The 12,511-nt window shown below is 38.9% G+C and overlaps 1 pseudogene across 1 annotated transcript; it reads right to left on the bottom strand.

Annotated features, from left to right (window-relative positions):
- Positions 1–10,975: 10,975 nt before the first annotated feature.
- LOC309865543 (superoxide dismutase [Cu-Zn] pseudogene) lies at positions 10,976–11,810 on the bottom strand (annotated as a pseudogene). Its single transcript has one exon. The product of its transcript is annotated as a superoxide dismutase [Cu-Zn] pseudogene (transcript).
- Between the last annotated feature and the right edge of the window lie 701 nt (positions 11,811–12,511).

Genomic DNA, 12,511 nt, shown 5'->3' with positions numbered 1-12,511 from the left:
TGTGCCGGTTGGAGGTTGCCCTTCTAGACGGTTTTCAATCCGTTTTGATCTGGGGGGGCTTAACGAGGTGGGGTTGGCCTCGGAGATTGCTTACATCTGTACTTAAGACCACTCGCACCTTACATGGCTTTGTACAATGTAAAAGCTTGTTTGAATAAAATGTTGATATAAATAAATATTGATGTTGGTTTAAGATCAAATTGGTGTTTCATTTCATGGGTGCTAAAAATGGATCTGACATCTCTCCAGAAATTAGTCAAGAATATTTCTAGATTTTAGATTGTGGGTGTTCTAATATGTATGTGGTAGTTATATTGGGTTCCTAAAGTGTGAATGGTGTATTATTTTCATGGCATGTGGGTATTTTAGAAATGACATCTAACATCTTTGATGTCTAACATTTCTGCCCCTTTGGTTTCTCTTATGTTTATGATCCAATTTCTAAGTTTATGAGTCTGCTAAAGAAGCTTTTGCTAGCTGGGTATTTTAATCAGTATTTTACTTGAATAATAATTCCCTAAGTAGATGATTACAGTTATATCTTTGTTTCAGAATGGAAAAGAAGTTTTCAAAATTGCGTGTTAAGGAGAAACTGGGATGTTTCTTCTTCCCTTCTATACAGAACCTGCAGCTGAAGACTTGCTGTTAGTGACCACAGCCCTTTTTGTCTTGTTTGAAACAGTTGTGGGGAGAATCTGGTTCAATGCTTCTAGCTCGGAGCTTGGCCCACGTGTGCAGCAACCTCTCCACCCTCTTCGCACTTTACTGGAGTCTCAGGGAAAGATATTTTTAAAGTGGGAGGAAACGAAATGGCACCCTATCTCCTGTCTTATCTGAGCAGTTAGTAACGACACCGTAGGTGTCCTTATTTGACTGCTGCCATCTCTGCTTTCAGTGATCTAAGTTTACAGCCGTGCACCTTGCCCTGGGCAGGGATCTTCTTGTACCCTCGCATCATGCCCCGGACTCATGCTTGGCTTTTTCTGGCTCCTCCTAAACACAGAACCCTAGACGCATTGGCACTGAGCCAGATGTGATGGGATTTCAAGTGTTGCTGACTGTACTATCCAGGGGTCCCCCCAAGCTTTCCCTGAGGAAGCAGGGGATGGCTGGCTGGTTACACTCCTGCTTCAACTTCCGTGGATTTGCCTGGGCCTGCTCCGAAGGACGTCTGCTCCTCGGTGTTCCCTGGGCAGGGAGGCTGAGGGGAAGGCACTCTGGTTTACAAGGACGCAGACGTGAGGATTGGCCGGGGCTCCTGCTACCAGCCACTGGAAAAGAGAATGGTTTCGGGAATGGAATTTTTCTTTTTGCTCACTCTGGCAACCATTTCATTCTCTCTCTTTTGGCAAACTTGAATGGACCCTATAGAACCCACGATAAACCTCATGTGTGGTGTGATGGGTAAGTGTGGGACCCAGAGTCTTATCAGCCCGAACTGGAGTTTTGACTCTGGCACAGACTACCTTGGTCACACTCCTTACTCTCTTGGCCTCTATTTTCTTTCATGGGGTAGGCAGTGAGACTTCAATGAAATAATGTTTGTAAAGCACCTAGCATATTTCATCGTACATCATACATACATTTTCAGGCTGAGTCGTGTTGCTCCCCCTTCCCCCATCCCTATGTTGAAGTCCGAGCCTCCAGCAGCCCAGCCTGAATATTTGGAGAAAGGGTCTTTAAAGAGGCAGTTAAGCTAAAATGAGGTCCTTGAGGTGGGTCCTAATCCAACCCGACTGGTATCCTTATAAGAGGAGGAAATCTGGACACAGACCGGCACAGACGGAAGATCAAGTGAAGACGCAGGGAGAAGACGGCCGTCTGCAAGCCAAGGGGAGAGGCCACAGAGGAAACCAGCCCTCCAATGCCTTGCTCTCAGACTTCTAGCTTCCAGAATCCTGGGGAAGATTTCTGTTGTTTAAGCCACCCAGTATGTGGTACTTCGTTTTGGCAGCCCTAGCAAAGGACAAAATAAAGTGGCCACACGTGGGAAATTTTATTCATGAAGTACTATTTACTAACTTAGTAAAAGAGGCCAATAACAAAAGGGAAATAATAAGAGCTTTTAATAACTGTGGTTAGGAAGGCCAGGAGGGACACCCTGATTAAACTAATAAGGTTATGGGTCACAAGAACAGTGAGTTGTCCCGACACATCAGTAAGAAGACCTGCCTCTGAGGGGCACCCAGCTGGCTCCATTGGTTAAGTGGCCAACTCTTTTTTTTTTAATTAGCATAAAATATATTAATTGTTTCAGGCATACAGGTCTGTGATTCATCAGTCTTAGACAATTCACAGCACTCTCTGTAGCACATCCCTCCCCAATGTCCATCACCCCGCCACCCCACTCCCTACCCGCCTCCACTTCAGCAACCCTCAGTTTGTCCTGAGATTAAGAGTCTCTTATGGTTTGTCTCCCTCCCAGTCCCATCTTGTTTCATTTTTCCTTCCCTTTCCTCCAAGACCCCCCACCCTGCCTCTCAAATTCCTCATATCAGAGCATATAATTGTCTCTCTCAGATTGACTTATTTAAGCATCCAGTTCTTGATTTCGGCTTTGGTCTTGATCTCAGGATCCGGGGATCTCAGCCCTGCATCAGGCTTCTTGCCCTGAAGGGCTTCTCGACATCCTCTCCCTCTGCCCTTTGTTCCTTCCCCCACTTGCGCGCGCGCGCGCACACACACACACGCTCTCTCTCTCTCTCTCTTATAAATAAATTTTAAAACAAAAAAACAACCCAGGAAGAAGAAGAAAATGAGTGGCTGGGAGTTCACACAGCTCGCCTGGGGAGCTCTCTGCTTGGGTACTGTGCAGAGGACAGACTTCTTGGACCCAAACAAATAGCTAAGATAAATGGAGCACCCTAGCAACAGAAGAGTGAGAAACAGCAAGAGCACATAATTGTTTTTAATGGATATTATATGTGTGCAGTAATACAATCAGATCATAAAAAGGTAAATTAAAAAGTAGATCTTTTTCACCCTTAACTCCAACCCCCATTAAAGCAACCATTCTTATTGTCATTTCTGTGCATCTTCTAGAGATGTCTGTGGATCTACAAAGAAGGGTTTATATGTTTATGTACATATATAAAATAAATATAAATTAATATGTTATTTATTTTTATTGAGAAATAATTGATATGTAATGTTGTATTAGTTTTAGGTGTACACCATAATGATTTAATATATGTATGCATTGCAAAATGATCACCACTATAGGTTTAGGTAACATCCATCACCACATAGTTAGAAAATTTTTTCATGTAGTGAGAACTTTAAAGATTTATGGGTTTTTTTTTTTAAGATTTACTGTCTTAGCAACTTTCAAATATACAATACAGTATGGTCAACAACACTATACAACCCCATGATATTCTAACTAGACGTGTGTATGTTTTAATACCCCTTCACTCATTTTGCACACCCCCTACCCATCACCTCTGATAACCATCAATCTGTTGTCTGTATCTATGAGTTCAGGTTTGTTTCTTAAACTTTTTAAGTTAAAAACATTTTTTGGATTTCACATATAAGCGATTTATTGTACAGTCTAGGCCTTTTCCTGTCTGACTTATTTCACTTACCATAATGCCCTCAAGTTCCAATGATGTATCATATGGCAGGATTTACTTATTTTTATGGCTAATATTCCTGTGTGTGTGTGTGTGTGTGTATCACATTTTCTTTATCCATTTATTGTCAGTGAACATTTTCCATGTCTTGGCTGTTGTACATTTTCTAGTTCCTTGAGGTATAAATTTAGGTTGGTAGAGATCTTTGTTGTTTTTTAATGTATTTATTGCTATGAATTTCCCCATTAAAACAACTTTGGTTCCATCATTAGTTTTGGTATATTATATTTCCATTTTCATTTGTCTCAAGGTATTTTAAAATTTCTCTTTTGATTTCTTCTCTGACTCATTGTTTGTTCAGTAGCATGTTGTATAATCTCAACATATTTGTGAATTTTCTATTTCCTTCCTGTAATCAATTTCTAGTTTTATACCATTGTTGTCAGAATAGACACTTGACAAGAAGTCAGTCTTTTAAAATTTATGAAGACTTGTTGTGGCCTAATATCTATGCTGGGGAATGTTCCATGTACATTTAAGAAGAATGTGTATTTTGTTGATTTGGGGGAGAATATTCTATAAATGTCGTATGTTTGGTCTCACGAGTCATTAAAGGCCAGTGTTTTCTTATGGATTTTCTCTCTGCATGATATAACCATTGATGGAAGTGGGTAATGAAGTCCCCTACTATTTTTTTATTGCTCTCCATTTCTCATGTTAGGTCTTTTAATATTTGCTTTATATATTTAGGTGCGTGTATGTTGGGTACATAATATTTACAAATGTTACATCCTTTGTTTGACCCCTTTATCATTATATAGTGGTCTTTGTTTTTTATTAGAGACTTTGTTTTAAAGCCTATTTTGTCTGATGCAAGTATAGCTAACCCAGCTTTATTTTGGTTTCCATTTGCATGGAATATCTCTTTCAGCCATTTCACTTTCAGTTTGTGTGTGTCCTTAAAGTTGAGGGAGTCTCTTGTAGGCAGCAAATCATTGGGTCTTATTTTTTAATCCATTCATCCACTGTGTGTGTGTGTGTGTGTGTGTGTATTTAAGTATGCTCCATGCCCAGTGTGGGGCTTAAATTCACAACTCTGAGATCAAGACTTGCATGCTGTAGTGACCAAGCCAGCCAGGTGCTGTCCCCCTGCACCGATTTTGTGTATTTTGATTGGATATTTTAGTTCGTTTACATTTGAAGTAGTTATTGGGGGGCGCCTGGGTGGCTCAATGGGTTAAAGCCTCTGCCTTCGGCTCAGGTCATGATCCCAGGGTTCTGGGATCAAGCCCTGCGTCGGGCTCTCTGCTCAGCGGGGAGCCTGCTTCCTCCTCTCTCTCTGCCTGCCTCTCTGCCTACTTGTGATCTCTGTCTGTCAAATAAATAAATAAAATCTTAAAAAAAAAAAGTATTGGTAGGTATGTACTTATTGCAGTTTTGTTAATTGTTCTCTATTTTGTAATTTTTTTGTTTCTTTCCTTGCTTTGTGATTTGATGATTTTCTGTAGTAGTAGCCTTAGATTCCTTTCTTTTTAAAATTTTTTATTTTTTAAACTTGTGTTCAATTAGCCAACATCATTAATTTTTAATATAGTGTTCAACAATTCATCAGTTCAGTATAACATCCCTATTAAAGTGCCCATCACCACACTCCTTTCTTTTTTTAAACGATTTTATTTATTTGAGAGAGAGGAGGGGGAGGAGCAGAGGGAGAGGCAGAGAATCTCAGAGACTCTACGCTGAGTGGAGAGCCCTACATGGGGCCCAAGATCATGAACTGAGCGGAAACCAAGAGTCACAAGCCTAAGTGATGGAACCACCAGGCACCCCAGATCCCTTTATCTTTTCATATCTAAAATATGTTTTGGCTTGTGATTACCATGAAGCTTACGTAAAACACCTTATATTTGTAACAGCCTATTTAAAATCGATAACTTAAGTTTGCATATTATTTTATTTTTTGACATTTTTATTTTAATTACCCAGTGCTTATCCCAAGTGCACCCCTTAATCCCCATCACCTTTTTCACCCGTCCTCCCACCCGCCTCCCCTCTGTAATGGACACTTTGTTCTCTATAGTGAAGAGTCTGTTTTTGGTTTGTCTTTCTTTCCATTTGCTCATTTATTTTGTTTAAGTTCCACCTATGAGTGAAATCATATGGTATTTGTGTTTCTCTGACTGACTGACTGACTTCATTTAGCAGTATACTATAGCTCCATCCACGTTGTTGCAAACGGCAAGATTTCATTCTTTTTGATGACTGAGTAATATTCCATTGTGTGTATATGCCACTTCTTTATCCATTCATCAGTTGATGGGCACTTGAGTTGCTTCAATATCTTGGCTATTATAAATAATGCTTCTATAAACATAGAAGTGCATGTATCCCTTTGAATTAGTGTTTTTATATTCTTTGGGTACATATCCAGTTGTGGGCCTGCTATTTTTAACTTTTTGAGGAACCTCCATGTGGTGGTGCAGCCATAGTGGCTGCGGAAAACAGTGGCTGCACCAGTTTGCATTCCCACCAGCAGTGTGGGAGGGTTCCCTTTTCTCCATATGCTCTCCATTAACTGTTGTTTCCTGTGTTGTTGATTTTCGCCATTCTGACAGCTATGAGGTGATATCTCATTATATATATGTATTTATTTAAAAGATTTTATTTATTTATTTGACAGAGAGATTACAAGTAGGCAGAAAGGCAGAGCAGAGAGAGAGGGAAGCAGGCTCCCTGCTGAGCAGAGAGCCCAATGTGGGCCTTGATCCCAGGACCCTGAGATCATGACCTGAGCTGAAGACAGAGGCTTTAACCTGCTGAGCCACCCAGGTGCCCTCTCTCACTATATATATCTATATATATATAGATATAGATATAGATATTTTAAGGTGGGCATCAAAGCAAAGTTTTTTTAAGCAATTGTAAAGTTTATTGAGTGATGGTACAAAGCTCCCAAAGAGGGAGGGAATCTGAGATGTTTGCCCCTTATTGTCATTTTGATTTGTATTTCCCTGCTGATAAATGATGTTGAGCATCTTTTCATGTGTCTGTTGGCCATCAGGATGTCTTCCTTGGAGAAATGTCTGTTCATGAGGTCTGTGCATTTTTTAATTGCTTTGTTTGGTTTTTGGTTATTGAGTTGTATAAGTTCTTTATAAACTTGGATACTAACCCTTGATGTGATGTGTCATTTACAAATATCTTCTTCCATTGTGTAGGTTGCCTCTTAGTTTTGTTGATTGTTTCCTTTGCTGTGCAGAAGGTTTTTCTTTCGATGTAGTTCCAGTAATTTTTTGCTTTTGTTCCTTTTCCCTCAGAGGATCAATCTAGAATAAAATTGCTATTGCTGATGTCAGAAAAAATACTGCCTGTTCTCTCTTTTAGGAATTTTATGGTTTCAGGTTTTACAATTAGGTCTTTAATGTATATGGTGTAAAAAAGTGGTCCAGTTTCATTCTTTTGCATGTTGCTGTCCAGTTTCTCCATTGTTGAGGATACTGTCTTTTTTCCATTGGATATTCTTTCCTGCTTTGTCAAAAATTGACCATATAGTTGTGGGTTTATTTCTGAGCTTTCTATTCTTTTTCTTTTTCCTTTTCTTTTTTTAAAGATTTTATTTTATTTGAGAGAGACAGACCATAAGCAGGGGGTGGAGCAGAGGGAGAAGCAGGCAGAAGCTTAACCAACTGAGCCACCCAGGCCCCCTGGGTTTTCTTTCTGTTCCATTAATCTTTGTGTCTGGTTTTGTGCCAGTACCATACTGTTTTGATTACTACAGCTTTGTAATATAACTTGAAGTCTGGGATTGTAATACCTCCAGCTTTGCTTTTTGTTATCTTTTTTTTTTAAGGTTTCAAGTTTTTATTTAAACTCTAGTTAGTTAACATATAGTGTAACGTTCAGTTCAGGAGTAGAATTTAGTGATTCATCACTTACATATAACACCCACTGATCATTGCAATAAGTGCCCTCCTTAACACCCAGTCCCCTGAATTTTCTTTTCAAGATAGCTTTGGTTATTCAGGGTCTTTTGTGGTTCCATAGGATTATTTCTTCTAGTTCTATGAAAAGTGTTGTTGGTATTTTGATAGGGATTTTATTAATTGCATTAATCTATAGTGTAGATTGCTTTGGGTAGTATAGACCTTTTAACAGTATTCTTCCAATCCATGATCATGGACTGTATTTCTATATCTTTATGTCACCTTCTGTTTCTTTCATCATTGTTTTATAGTTTTCAGGGTACAGGTCTTTCATGTCTTTGGTTAGGTTTATTCCTAGGTATCTTTTAATTTTTGGTCCAATTGTAAATGGGATTGTTTTCTTAATTTCTATTTTTGGTCCTTCATTTTTAGTGTATAGAAATGCAGTGGATTTCTGTATACTGATTTTGTATTCTGTGACTTTACTGAATTTATTTATCAGTTTTTGTAATTTTTTGATGGAGTCTTTTGGGTTTTCTATATATAGTGTCATGTCATCTGCAAATAGTTTAAGAGTTTTACTTTTTCCTTACCAATTTGGATGCCTTTTTATTTCATTTTGTTGTCTGATTGCTGTGGCTAGAACTTCCAGTACTCTGTTGAATAAAAGTGATGAGTGTGGACATCCCTGTCTCATTCCTGACCTTAGGAAAAGGGCTTTCAGTTTCCCTATTTCAGTTTCAGTTCCCCATTATGGATTAGGTTAGCTGTGGGCTTTTCATAGATGGCCTTTATTATGTTGAGGTATGTTTCATCTAAACCTACTTTTGTTGAGGCTTTTTTTTTTTTTTTAAGATTTTATTTGTTTATTTGACAGAGATTACAAGTAGAGAGGCAGGCAGAGAGAGAGAGAGGGAAGCAGGCTCCCTGCTGAGCAGAGAGCCCGATGCGGGACTCGATCCCAGGACCCTGGGATCATGACCTGAGCCGAAGGCAGCGGCTTAACCCACTGAGCCACCCAGGCGCCCAAGGCTTTTTTTTTTTTTTTTAAATCAAGAATTGATGTTGTCCTTTGTCAAATGCCTTTTCTGGATCTATGGAAATGATCAAATGGTTCTCATTGTGATGTATCATTGATTGATTTGCAAATATGGAACCACCCTTGCAACCCAGGAATAAATCCTACTTGATTGTGGTGAATTATTTTTTAAGCGTATTGTTGGATTTGGTTTGCTAATACTTCGTAGAGGATTTTTGAGTCTATATTCACCAGAGATATTGGCCTAGAGTTGTCTTTTTTTGTAGTGTCTTTAGCTGGTTTTGGTATCAGAGTAATGCTGGCCTTACAGAATGCTTTTGGAAGTTTTCCTTTATCTTCTTTTTTTTTTAGAATAGTTTGAGAAGAGTAAGCCTTAACTCTTTAAATATTTGTTAGAATTTGCCTGTGAAGCCATCTGGTACTGGACTTTAGTTTGATGGGAGTTTTTTGATTACTGATTCAATTTCTTTGCCAGTAATTGGCCTGTTTAAATTTTCTATTTTTTCCTGTTTCAGTTTTGATAGGTTATATATTTCTAAGAATTTATCTACTTCTTCTAGGCTGTCCAATTTCTTGGCATCTAGTTCTTCCTAATACTCTTATAATTGTATTTCTATGATGTTTGTTGTTATTTCTCCTCTCTCATTTGTGATTTTATTTATTTGGAGCCTTCCTTCTTTTCCTTGATAAGTCTGTCTAGAGGTTTATCAGTTTAATTGATTTTTTTTTCCCCAAAGAACCAGCTTCTGCTTTCATTGATCTCTTCTGTTGGTTTTTTAAAGTGCTGTATCATTTATTTCTGCTGTATTATTATCTCCCTCCCTTTGCTGGTATTAGGTTTTGCTTGTTGTTCTTTGCCTAGCTCCTTTAGATGTAAGGTTGGGTTGTTTATTGGAGATTTTTCTTGTTTCTTGAGGTAGGCCTGTATTGCTATAAATCTCCCTCTCAGAACTACTTTTGCTGCATCTTAAAGGACTTAAACTGTTATGTTTTCATTTTCATTTGTTTCCATGTACTTTTTAATTTCTTCTTTTATTTCTGTTTGGCCCAGTTATTGTTTAGTAGGATGTTATTTAACCTTCATGTATTTTCGGTCTTTCCAGATTTTTTTCTTGTGGTTGACCTCTAGTTTCATAGTGTTGTGGTCAAAAAAGGTGCATGGTCTTCTTGAATTTGCTTGTTTTATGGCCTAATATGTGATCTATTCTGGAGAATGTTCTGTGTGCACTTGAAAAGAATGTGTATTCTGCTGTTTTAAAATGGAGTGTTCTGAATATATCTGTTAAATCCATCTGGTCTAGTGTGTCATTCAAAGCCATTGTTTCCTTGTGTGGTATGTACATATGTGGTGTGTATATACACACCACATATGTGTATATATATATATGTATATACATATACACACCACATATGTGTGTGTGTATATATATACACACACACACACACCCCACATCTTATTTATCCATTCATCTGTTGATGGACATCTAGGTTCTTTCCATCGTTTGGCTATCGTGGACATTGCTGCTATAAACATTGAGGTGCTCATGCCCCTTCGGATCACTACATTTGTATCTTTAGGGTAAATACCCAGTAGTGCAATTGCTGGGTTGTAAGGTAGCTCTATTTTCAACTTTTTGAGGAACCTCCATACTGTTTTCCAGAGTGGCCACACCAGCTTGCATTCCCACCAACAGTGTAGGGGGGGTTCCCCTTTCTCCACATCCTCACCAATATCTGTTGTTTCGTGACTTGTTAATTTTAGCCATTCTGACTGGTGTGAGGTGGTATATCACTATGGTTTTGATTTGTATTTCACTGATGCCAAGTGATGTTGAGCACTTTTACATATGTCTGGTGGCTATTTAGATATCTTCTCTGCAGAAATGTCTGTTCATATCTTCTGTCCTTTTCTTGATTGGATTATTTGTTTTTTTGGGTGTTGAGTTTGATAAGTTCTCTATAGATTTTGGATAGTAGCCCTTTATCTGATACTACATTTGCAAAGATCTTCTCCCATTCTGTCGTAGTCTTTTGGTCTTGTTGACTGTTTCCTTTGCTATGCGAAAGCTTTTGATCTTGAGGAAGTCCCAATAGTTCATTTTTGCCCTTGCTTCCCTTGCCTGTGATGTAGTTTCTAGGAAGAAGTTTTTGTGGCTGAGGTCAAAGAGGTTGCTGCCTGTGTTCTCAAGGATTTTGATGGATTCCTGTCTCTCACTGAGGTCTTTCATCCATTTTGAGTCTACTTTTGTGTGTGTTGTAAGGAAATGGTCCAGTTTCATTCTTCTGCACGTGGTTGTCCAATTTTCCCAACACCATTTGTTGAAGAGATTGTCTTTTTTCCATTGGACATTCTTTTCTTCTTTGTCGAAGATTTGTTGACCAAGAGTTGAAGGTCCATTTCTGGGCTCTCTATTCTGTTCCATTGATCTATGCGTCTGTTTTTTTTTTTTTTTTTAAGTTTAATACCCACATATGATTATTAAGCCTGGCAAAATACAGAGATTGTTGAAACAGACATTTTAACTGAATAGGAGTTTTATAAAATTATATAAATCTTCCAAGTGATCATAAATCAGTTCTCATTACAGGTACTTTTTAAAGCAATTAAAAAGTCACACAAATTATACTCTTAAGGTTACAGTGTTTAATGTTTATCAAGTTAAATTTCTACAACTAGCAAGGTAACAGAGGAGCTACCAGGACTCAGATCACATCCTAGGGAATGTTTACTTGGTGATCCCAATGACACCACAAGCCAAACGACTCCCGGCGTTTCCCGTCTTTGTACTCTCTTCATTGCCACCTCTGCCCAAGTCATCTTGTTTCTCATGGACCACCATTGTGCGGCCAATGATGGAATAGTCTCCTGAGAGTGAGATCAGAGAATCTTCCATGGACACAATGGCCACGCCATCCTTGCCAACAGTCACATTGCCCAGGTCTCCAACATGCCTCTCTTGGTCTTTCGGCCCACCGTGATTTTTGGATAGAGGATTAAAGTGAGGACCTGCGCTGGTACAGCCTTGTGTATTATCTCCAAACTGATGGACGTGGAATCCATGCTCGCCTTCAGTCAATCCTGTAATGGTTCCTGACACCTCAACGGGCCCCTTTCCCTTCTGCACGAAGTGGATGGTGCCCTCCACCGGGCCCTGGCCCTTCAACACGCACACGGCCTTCATCTCCATGACTCGCGAGGGAGCGCTCCGGTCCGGGCTCCTAGGGCGGCAGGGACCCCGAGGACAACGCAGGACGCCGCAGGAGACGCCGACTACTATGCGTCTGTTTTTGTGCCAGTACCGTACTGTCTTGATGATGACAGCTTTGTGATAGCGCTTGATGTCTGGAATTGTGATGCTGCCATCTTTTGTTTTCTTTTTCAACATTTCTCTGGCTATTTGGGGTCTTTTCTGGTTTCATATAAATTTCAGGATTAATTGTTTCATTTGTTTGAAAAAAATGTTGGTATTTTGATAAGCATTGCATTAAATGTGTAGATTGCTTTAGATAGCATAGACATTTTCACAATATTTGTTCTTCCAATCCATGACTATGGAATGTTTTTCCATTTCTTTTTCTTCTTCTATTTATTTCATGGGTACTTTATAGTTTTCTGAGTAAAGATTATTTGCCTCTTTGGTTAGGTTTATTCCTAGGTATCTTAAGGTTTGGGGTGCAAATGTAAAGGGGATTGATTCCTTAATATCTCTTTCTTCTGTCTTGATGTTGGTGTATAGAAATGCAACTTATTTCTGGGCATTGATTTTATATCCTGACACTTTACTGAATTCCTGTATGAATTCTAGTAGTTTTGGAGTAGAGTCTTTTGGGTTTTCCATATAAAGTATCATATCATCTGCAAAGAGTGAGAGTTTGACTTCTTCTTTGCCAATTTGATGCCTTTAATTTCTTTTTGTTGTCTGATTGCTGAGGCTAGGACTTGTAGTCCTATGTTGCATAGCAGTGGTGACAGT

Source organism: Mustela nivalis (assembly GCF_964662115.1).
Source record: "Mustela nivalis genome assembly, chromosome: 5".
Taxonomy (NCBI): Eukaryota; Metazoa; Chordata; class Mammalia; order Carnivora; family Mustelidae; genus Mustela; species Mustela nivalis.
Note: the sequence above shows the minus strand (reverse complement) of the source record. Positions and strands in the feature narration are given on the sequence as shown.